The following is a 10079-nucleotide window of genomic DNA, read 5'->3' on the forward strand; positions in this document are numbered from 1 at the left end:
ACGGGACGAGGTAGGTTTGAGTACCCTACCACCAGCGGTGGTGGCTACCATCACTTCCGCTAGAGCATCGTCCACGAGACATGTCTATGCGTTGAAGTGGAACCTCTTCGTCAACTGGTGTTCTTCTAAACATCAAGAACCCACGAAATGCTCGATCAGTGTCGTGCTTTCCTTCCTGCAAGAAGGGTTGGAGCGTAGGCTGTCTCCTTCCACCCTGAAAGTATATGTTGCCGCCATTGCCGCACATCACGACGCAGTTGAAGGTAAGTCTCTAGGAAAGCACGACCTGATCATCAGGTTCCTGAGAGGAGCAAGGAGACTGAATCCTCCTCGCCCTCCTCTCATTCCCTCTTGGGACCTCTCAGTGGTTTTAACTGCCCTGCAGAGTGCTCCCTTTGAGCCTCTGCAATCAGTGGAGCTTAAGTTCCTGTCTATGAAGACAGCGCTCCTGGTTGCATTGGCCTCCATCAAGAGGGTAGGGGACCTGCACGCATTTTCGGTTGACGAAGCGTGCCTGGAGTTCGGGCCGGCTAATTCTCACGTGATCCTGAGACCCCGGCCTGGATATGTGCCCAAGGTTCCTACCACACCCTTTCGAGACCAGGTAGTGAACCTGCAAGCGCTGCCCTTGGAGGAGGCAGACCCAGCCTTGGCACTGCTCTGTCCAGTACACGCCCTCCGTGCTTACGTAGACAGAACGCAGTGTTTCAGGACCTCTGACCAGCTCTTTGTCTGTCATGGTGGGAAGCTGAAGGGAAAGGCTCTCTCCAAGCAAAGGTTGTCTCACTGGATAGTGGACGCCATTGCTTTGGCTTACCAGCAGCAAGGTCGACCATGCCCCCTTGGTGTGACGGCCCACTCCACCCGGAGTGTGGCATCCTCTTGGGCTCTAGCGCATGGCGCCTCGCTAACAGACATCTGCAGAGCTGCAGGCTGGGCGACACCTAACACATTCGCGAGATTCTACTATCTCCGAGTGGAGCCAGTTTCTTCTCATGTACTCGCTTCAACTAGCAAATAGATTCTGCTCAGGTGTCTTCGCTTGCTCGCCATTCCTCTCCACGGACGGGATACGTGCGATATTTCCTCAGGTGAGCCTCATAAGCCCTGAGTCTCCTCCAGCACTGACGATGTCAACGCCAGAGTTTGCCACCGGCAGCTTCGCGCTTGGCTAGGTGCCTCCATGTGCAATTGTTCCCCCTCTGGGCGACCCCCACATGTGTATTCCACTGTAAGCCTCTCTGAGCATGTGTCTTTCCCTCGGCAAGCCACCTTGCCACCCCTGGGGTTGAAATATTCCACCTGCGGCTGGACACCCCAGTGTTCTCCATATGCAGCCCTCCTGGGTCATATGTGTATTCCAAGTCCCCCCCCTTCGGGTTGGGCATGATTGCATATTTCCACTGAGATATGCTTCCCAGTGTACCTTGGTTTAATCCTGTGTTAAGTAGGAGTCCTTCGTCCGTGCCAGTCTCACGACAGGGAGCTCACACTTACGCAGGGCACTGGAAGACAGTCGGGAGGTGGCGTGATTACACTGGGAACCCCATTCGTCGTCATCCGACGTAACTCGGAGTGACAACGAAAGGGAACGTCTCGGTTACGTATGTAACCCTCGTTCCCTGAGTAGGGAACGGAGACGTTACGTCTCCCTGCCACTTCCGCTGTACCGCTGGGAAACGCCTGAGTTCAGTCTCGGCTCCTCAGCGAAGACATATCTGCATGTTGCCAGCGTACTTCCTTATATACCCCCAGGGTGGGGCGGACTTACGCTATGCAAATTCCGCAGACCCATGGCATTTCATTGCCATTGGCTCGTTTTATATACTCGAAGATGACAGGCTTTCTAAGCGAAACCCCATTCGTCGTCATCCGACGTAACGTCTACGTTCCCTACTCAGGGAACGAGGGTTACATACGTAACCGAGACGTTTTTGTGTTACCCAGCTCCTGAGTCAGACGTAACAACCCAATGTTTGAGAAGTTTTTTGTGTTACCCAGCTCCTGGGTCAATTGTAACAACCCAGTGTTTGAGTAGTTTTTGTGTTACCCAGCTCCTGAGTCAGACGTAACAACCCAATGTTTGAGTAGTTTTTTGTGTTACCCAGCTCCTGGGTAAAATGTAACAACCCAGTGTTTCAGTAGTTTTTGTGTTACCCAGATCCTGAGTCAGACGTAACAACCCAATGTTTGAGTAGTATTTTGTGTTACCCAGATCCTGGGTCAGACATAACAACCCAGTGTTTGAGTAGTTATTGTGTTACCCAGATCCGTGGTCAGATGTAACAACCCAGTGTTTGAGTAGTTTTTTTGTGTTACCCAGATCATGGGTCAGACATAACAACCCAGTGTTTGAGTAGTTTTTGTGTTACCCAGATCCTGGGTTAAATGTAACAACCCAGAGTTTGAGTAGTTTTTGTGTTACCCAGATCCTGAGTCAGACGTAACAACCTAATGTTTGAGTAGTATTTTGTGTTACCCAGATCCTGGGTCAGACGTAACAACCCAATGTTTGAGTATTTTTTGTGTTACCCAGATCATGTGTCAGATGTAACAACCCAATGTTTGAGTAGTTTTTTGTGTTACCCAGATCCTGAGTCATGCGTAACAACCCAATGTTTGAGTAGTTTGTTTGTGTTACCCAGCTCCTGGATCAGACGTAACAACCCAGTGTTTGAATAGTTTTTTTTTGTGTGTTGCCCAGCTCCTGGGTCAAATGTAACAACCCAGTGTTTGAGTAGTTTTTGTGTTACCCAGATCATGGGTCAGACGTAACAACCCAGTGTTTGTGTAGTTTTTGTGTTACCCAGATCCTGGGTCAGACGTAACAACCCAGTGTTTGAGTAGTTTTTTGTGTTACCCAGCTCCTGGGTCAAATGTAACAACCCAGTGTTTGAGTAGTTTTTGTGTTACCCAGCTCCTGAGTCAGACGTAACAACCCAATGTTTGAGTAGTTTTTTTGTCTTACCCAGCTCCTGGGTCAAATGTAACAACCCAGTGTTTGAGTAGTTTTTGTGTTACCCAGCTCCTGAGTCAGACGTAACAACCCAATGTTTGAGTAGTTTTTTGTGTTACCCAGCTCCTGGGTAAAATGTAACAACCCAGTGTTTCAGTAGTTTTTGTGTTACCCAGATCCTGAGTCAGACGTAACAACCCAATGTTTGAGTAGTATTTTGTGTTACCCAGATCCTGGGTCAGACATAACAACCCAGTGTTTGAGTAGTTATTGTGTTACCCAGATCCGTGGTCAGATGTAACAACCCAGTGTTTGAGTAGTTTTTTTGTGTTACCCAGATCATGGGTCAGACATAACAACCCAGTGTTTGAGTAGTTTTTGTGTTACCCAGATCCTGGGTTAAATGTAACAACCCAGAGTTTGAGTAGTTTTTGTGTTACCCAGATCCTGAGTCAGACGTAACAACCTAATGTTTGAGTAGTATTTTGTGTTACCCAGATCCTGGGTCAGACGTAACAACCTAATGTTTGAGTAGTATTTTGTGTTACCCAGATACTGGGTCAGACGTAACAACCCAATGTTTGAGTATTTTTTTTGTTACCCAGATCATGTGTCAGATGTAACAACCCAGTGTTTGAGTAGTTTTTTGTGTTACCCAGATCCTGAGTCAGGCGTAACAACCCAATGTTTGAGTAGTTTTTTTGTGTTACCCAGCTCCTGGATCAGACGTAACAACCCAGTGTTTGAATAGTTTTTTTTTTTTGTGTTGCCCAGCTCCTGGGTCAAATGTAACAACCCAGTGTTTGAGTAGTTTTTGTGTTACCCAGATCATGGGTCAGACGTAACAACCCAGTGTTTGTGTAGTTTTTGTGTTACCCAGATCCTGGGTCAGACGTAACAACCCAGTGTTTGAGTAGTTTTTTGTGTTACCCAGCTCCTGGGTCAAATGTAACAACCCAGTGTTTGAGTAGTTTTTGTGTTACCCAGCTCCTGAGTCAGACGTAACAACCCAATGTTTGAGTAGTTTTTTTGTCTTACCCAGCTCCTGGGTCAAATGTAACAACCCAGTGTTTGAGTAGTTTTTGTGTTACCCAGATCCTGAGTCAGACGTAACAACCCAATGTTTGAGTTGTATTTTGTGTTACCCAGATCCTGGGTCAGACGTAACAACCCAATGTTTGAGTAGTTTTTTTTGTGTTACCCACGTCCTGGGTCAGACGCAACAACCCAGTGTTTAAGTAGTTTTTGTGTTACCCAGATCCTGGGTCAAATGTAACAACCCAATGTTTGAGTAGTTTTTGTGTTACCCAGATCCTGGGTCAGATGTAACAACCCAGTGGTGAGTTTTTTTGTGTTACCCAGCTCCTGAGTCAGACATAACAACCCAGTGTTTGAGTTGTTTTTTGTGTTACCCAGCTCCTGAGTCAGACATAACAACTCAGTGTTTGAGTAGTTTTTTGTGTTACCCAGTTCCTGGGTCAAATGTAACAACCCAGTGTTTGAGTAGTTTTTGTGTTACCCAGATCCTGAGTCAGACGTAACAACCCAATGTTTGAGTAGTATTTTGTGTTACCCAGCTCCTGGATCAGACGTAACAACCCAGTGTTTGTGTAGTTTTTGTATTACCCAGCTCCTGAGTCAGACGTAACAACCCAATGTTTGAGTAGTATTTTGTGTTACCCAGATCCTGAGTCAAATGTAAAGCGTCATTCACGTTTGTTCATGTTCATGTTGTCACAACATTGCACTGAAAGAATTAAAAAAAATTGTTACTGGCCAACTAGCGACTGACACCATTTCATACACTCGCCAACGCCGATTTGTACTGGCATTAGGCGCTTGGCGAGTGTTCATTTTAGGCCCTGCTTAGTACAAAGCAAAGATATCTTACGTTTATAAGGTTGTATGTAGACCACACACTCGACACACAAACCTCAAGAACAGTGACAGTCAACAAATGTCAAGTCAAGTCACCTTTATTTATACAGCGCTTTTTACAGTACAGCTTGTATCAAAGCATCTTCACAGAGATAACAGGAAAATAATGCAACAAAGTTTGTTTCTAGAAGAAAATTGCATCATCGTCCTCCTTAAGTAAGGCAGATCAATGATATTGTTGAATATTAAATGTCCCCAACTAAGCAAGCCAAAAGCCAAGGCAACAGTGGCAAGGAATGTAAATGTGTTTGTAAATGTACAAATGTTATGACAAATGACAAAACAGAAGTTTCAACAAAAGTCAGAGAAACAATAATCCTATAACAGTAACAGCATCATTTACTTATGCAGCACTGCATTCTGGGAATTCACAAACCCTTGAACAATTCAGCAGTATTTTCATTTTAAAATGCTTTGTTCCGACGGATGTGTTTAACGAGTTGGGAAAACGTGGGCGAATTCTGTTGGTCTAACGTGGGTTTTTATTTAGTTTCAAGTAATTCACATTTTTTAAATATTTTTGACTTAAAAAATTCAGAAGAGTCAATTCAAATGTAAACTCTGTCTGAATGCAATGCAATTCCCTTTTGGATAAAAGCAGCTGCCAAATGCGATGGGTTTGATTTCTAGGAAATGCACGTTCTAATAAAACATAAGTGCACTTTGGATAAAAGATGCAGGCAAATGCATGGATGTTGTTTCTACACAGAGCAATTGCAGCAAGGTTTTCTTTTCAGGAATTGCATAAACTCTCCGTCGCTTTGGGAATATTTAGGTCTTAAAGCAACGCTGGAATTCTTCAAGTCGAAGTCCCTCATGCATAATAAAACTGCAGTCCATTACAGGATATCATTGGCTGACTTTATCAACACCATCAAGTGGATGTAATTATGGTTGTAAAAGCCTCCAGGTTTCAGGCTAAAGCATGGGATCGGGAAATACAGGTTTTTATGATGTGGTGCTGTTTGAGGACATCTGGAACACATCCAGCACGCCATATTAATGCTCCGGTGGAGATATATATCAACTTACATATGTTGTGTAAATAGGGCTCTGTAACCGGTATAGATCTAATAAATCATCAGGATTGATCATGAGTTCAGTCTTTCTTTAGCTCTGGTGAGTCTCTAACATCCATGCGAGGAAGAAACTTCATGCGGAGTGAACTTTGCCCAGAGACTGTATTATTTCCACATGTGTGGAAAATTATTTGTTAAAAGGACAGGATTGTTTAACGTGACAAAATACTTCATGCGGCGCTGGACAAACATGTAGCTCTCAAACACGTCTGGAGTGCGTGTGTTTGTGTGGGCTTCATACATCATCACCTTTAAGAAAAAACATATTTCTTCAATTCAGTGTATTCAAAAGGGTCGTGTTACTGTGTTATTTCAGTTTTTATTATAGTTTATTAATATTTAGACTTATCTTTTAGTTTTAATGTTAATTTTAGTTAAATTTTTTATATTTTATTTTATATTAATCTATTTTTTAGTTCAGTTTTAATTAAATTTTTGATTTATTTTATTTTTGTATTTATTTTATTTTTATCAATAATTTTAGTGCTTCAACTTAATTCAGTTTATTGTCAAGGCAAAATTAAAAATTTTCGTTTAGTTTGTTTTTCAACTAATATTTAAAAAAAATTGTTTAATTAATATATATATATATTCAGTTTACATGTTAATTTTGGTTTCATTTATAGTCATTTTGCTATGTGCTTTTGTCATTTTATTCTTATTTTTTCAAAATATTACTATTTAGGTTTAATTTAGTTTTACTGTATTTATCTTCTTCTTTTTTTTATTTTTTTTTTATTACTTCAACTTATTTCAATTTATTGCCATGGCAAATTTTAAGTGTGCTCATTTTATTAGGTTTTATCTTTATTTAATTTTTTTAATATTGTTATTTAGGTTTAATTTTTATTTCAGTTTAGTTCTTTTTTTCCTTTCTTTTTTAAATGTATTTAGTATTTTTCAACAATTTACTGTCTTAGCTTATTTCAGTTTTATTTAATTTCAAATTTTATATTCACTTTTTTCAACTAATATTTTATTTCAGCTTTATTTCAATTAACAGACTTTTTTAATAGTTTCAGTTTTAGTTTTATCTGACGATAATAACCCTGGTTATTAAACAGTCACTTGTTAAAGATGCCGTTTCCAAGCACATCAATATTCTAAATATGCTTTTATATTTTCCAGTGACGAATTCTTGAGGCGTTCTTCATGTAAAACTCTGATATCTCCGTCAGCTGTTGCTTTATAATACGAGATCTTGCTGTTTTAGGAAACTATTGATCTGCTGTTTTGTGAAGTCAAGCATAAGCTGCTCATTCATGATGTCAGTCATGTTTGTAAAATGGGTTTGGATGGACTAATGCTCCATCGTTTGGGAATTCCCTATGGGTTTTTACAATAGCGGTTTGTGTTTTATGAGTAAAATGTGGTCAGCATTACTGGAAGACACTTTCATGTCTACAGTATAAATTACACACAGTGGACTTTACTGCTATTGGGCTTTTTTTAAACTTAAGTTGCTATATAAGGATTACACCAACTTTTGCCAAACATATAAACTCATAGAGTAAAAAAAAGAAAAATTATGCGATTTATGTTGTAGAACAAAATGTCTATAAAAGTAATATTAATCACAAACCTTATTTTACTCATCGAAAAACCAGCATTCTAAAAACCCATAGAAATGTCTGATGTCGACGACTCAATTAGAGTATTAGTAGACCATCTGTTTAATATTTAATAACTCTTTATGTTCACGCTCCATCAACAGACATACTGAACTCAAACTTACTCTACTAACCCAAACCCTAAACTCACAGACCAATGAGAGTTAGTTTTATAGGGCTGGGCTTTTACTGCATAACATGGAGTTTATTAAAAGATCAATTGTTTTACGTCTTCAGCGTTTTCTTCACTCAAGAAACACCATATATATATATAAAGGCTGATGTTTTATGTGGAGAAGAGTCACCGTCAGTATCCCGTCTTAAATATCTTCATCTTTAATAACATGAGATTTTGGACAAATGACAGCAGAATAGTTACAGTAAACTTTATAACTTTATAATCTTCCTGTTATAATGACGGATTAAACATTATCAGGTCAAATATCTCCTCACTCCGTTTGAGCTTGATTTTGGTAAAATGTTAATAATATACAATGACACATGCAAGAGTATGATCATATAAAGCCACAATATCAACTCTAGTCAAATCAAGTATTAAGTATTATGGTGTCATATATATTCAAACGCGCATATCTATAGACTAAACACGTAATACGCATGTCAGCGTTTTCACATATTCACGTTTTTGAAGTTTACACAGAGATGATCCCGTTTTTACACCTTGGATCAGCGTGTGTGTTCTCGAGCTCCAGACACTGATGTGTGTGAATGAACATCCAGAACACATTACAAGTTTCTGTTTTCTGTGAGAACGGTGTGTGTAATGATCTTTACAATGGAAGTGAATCAATCAAAACTAACTTTATCTGGACAATAACTTTAGGTTACACTTTATTTTAAGGTGTCATTGTTACAGTGTAATTATATATTTAAGTACTGAGTAATATTCAGCAACTACATGTACTTACTATAGGGTTAGGGTAGGATTAGGGTTTGGTTGAGGGTTAATTGCATGTAATTATGCATCATTTACTGTTATTACTATGGTAAGTACATGTAACATATGTAACAAAGACACTGTAAAATAAAGTGTTACCAAACTTTATCCTAGATCTGCTGTAAAGCCTGAACAATCTCTGTTACTGTAATCTCCTATTATCACTGTAAAGCTGCTCTGAAACGGTCTGTATTGTTAAAGCGCTGTATAAATGAAGTGACTTTTGTCATTTTCCTGGAAAGTAGTGGTTCTGGTCATATGATTGGGTTTGGGAAAGTTAGTTGATGGTCATTTATAGTAGTTGAACTTGTAAAGTTGCTTTGGCCCAGTTTACAGCTGGAGTTGAGATGCGTTTCGGTCCATCGGATCACAATAGACGAGGGACACATTCCCGTTTACACCTGGTGTTTTAATCCGACTCTTTTCTCCATCTAAAGGGAATATAGAATGTTTATTGAAGTAAAGTTTGCAAACCAGCATCTGAACGAAGTGTTTATGGCGTTTCGTCCGAGTCATTTATGATGTAGGAAACAGCCAGATTGCAGCAACTTCCATTTTTATCACAGATATTTTGCGAAGTGACGATTTTATTCTCTCAAACTCATGAAATGGAAACGGTGAAAAGTTCAATTCGCAACTTTGGATGAAAATTATTAACTGTGGATTATCGTAGATCATAACGGGTGACAGCTTCAGTCATTATAAAGGAAGCACTCTTTGTTCACTTTCAGTTTTATAACCCGTTTCTCATGCAATTAGTTAAACGCTTTTGATAGCCATAATTAAATGTGGGATTGAATCCCAAAATGCAATGATTGACCATGACAATGGATGGGACAAAAAATTACGAATTAAATGTTACTTAAAGTGAAGTTTTCACCATTTTCACCATAAAACAGGTGAAAAAATCCCACAGACGCACATTAGAGGAGCTCCAACCCCATCTACAAATCACATCATCACAATTGCAGAATTCATAATTCATAATTCATACATATGAATTTAATATGCTTTATATTTTTAATACAAAGCTTTACAGAAAAAAAAAAAAAAAAAAACGTAACTATTGGTGTTAATACATGTAATTATGACATGTGATCTGTAATACAGTAATCTCTTGGCTTAAGGGGTTTTACTAGACTAGATTCTTTTTACTTGGACCAGCCACTCTTAACACTTGTTTAATATATAATATGTGCAATTCTCTGCTTTTCCTCTCAAAGAAAGAAAACATTTCCACATATCTGAAGGCATGATGCATCATGAATCTTCAGTCCCGTGAAAACCAGACTGCAATAAAAGTTAATAGTTTTTAGAAAAAGAAAGAAAATATTTGCCTGCTGTTACTCTAAGCGATGGAGTAATTTCACAGAACAAGTAACATAATGTAAGACAAACTGTACGACGGTTGGACTCTGACAGCGAGGTCCTCAATCTGCCTCGGTTGAAGTGTTTTAATATCTGTAATATTTCATGCAGACGGTTTTGTATTGCGACCGTGTTCAGCGGCGGGGGGGCATTCGAGGAACTGGAAGACA

The sequence above is a fragment of the Leuciscus leuciscus genome (assembly GCF_965113295.1).
Source record: "Leuciscus leuciscus genome assembly, chromosome: 19".
NCBI classification, from domain to species: Eukaryota; Metazoa; Chordata; class Actinopteri; order Cypriniformes; family Leuciscidae; genus Leuciscus; species Leuciscus leuciscus.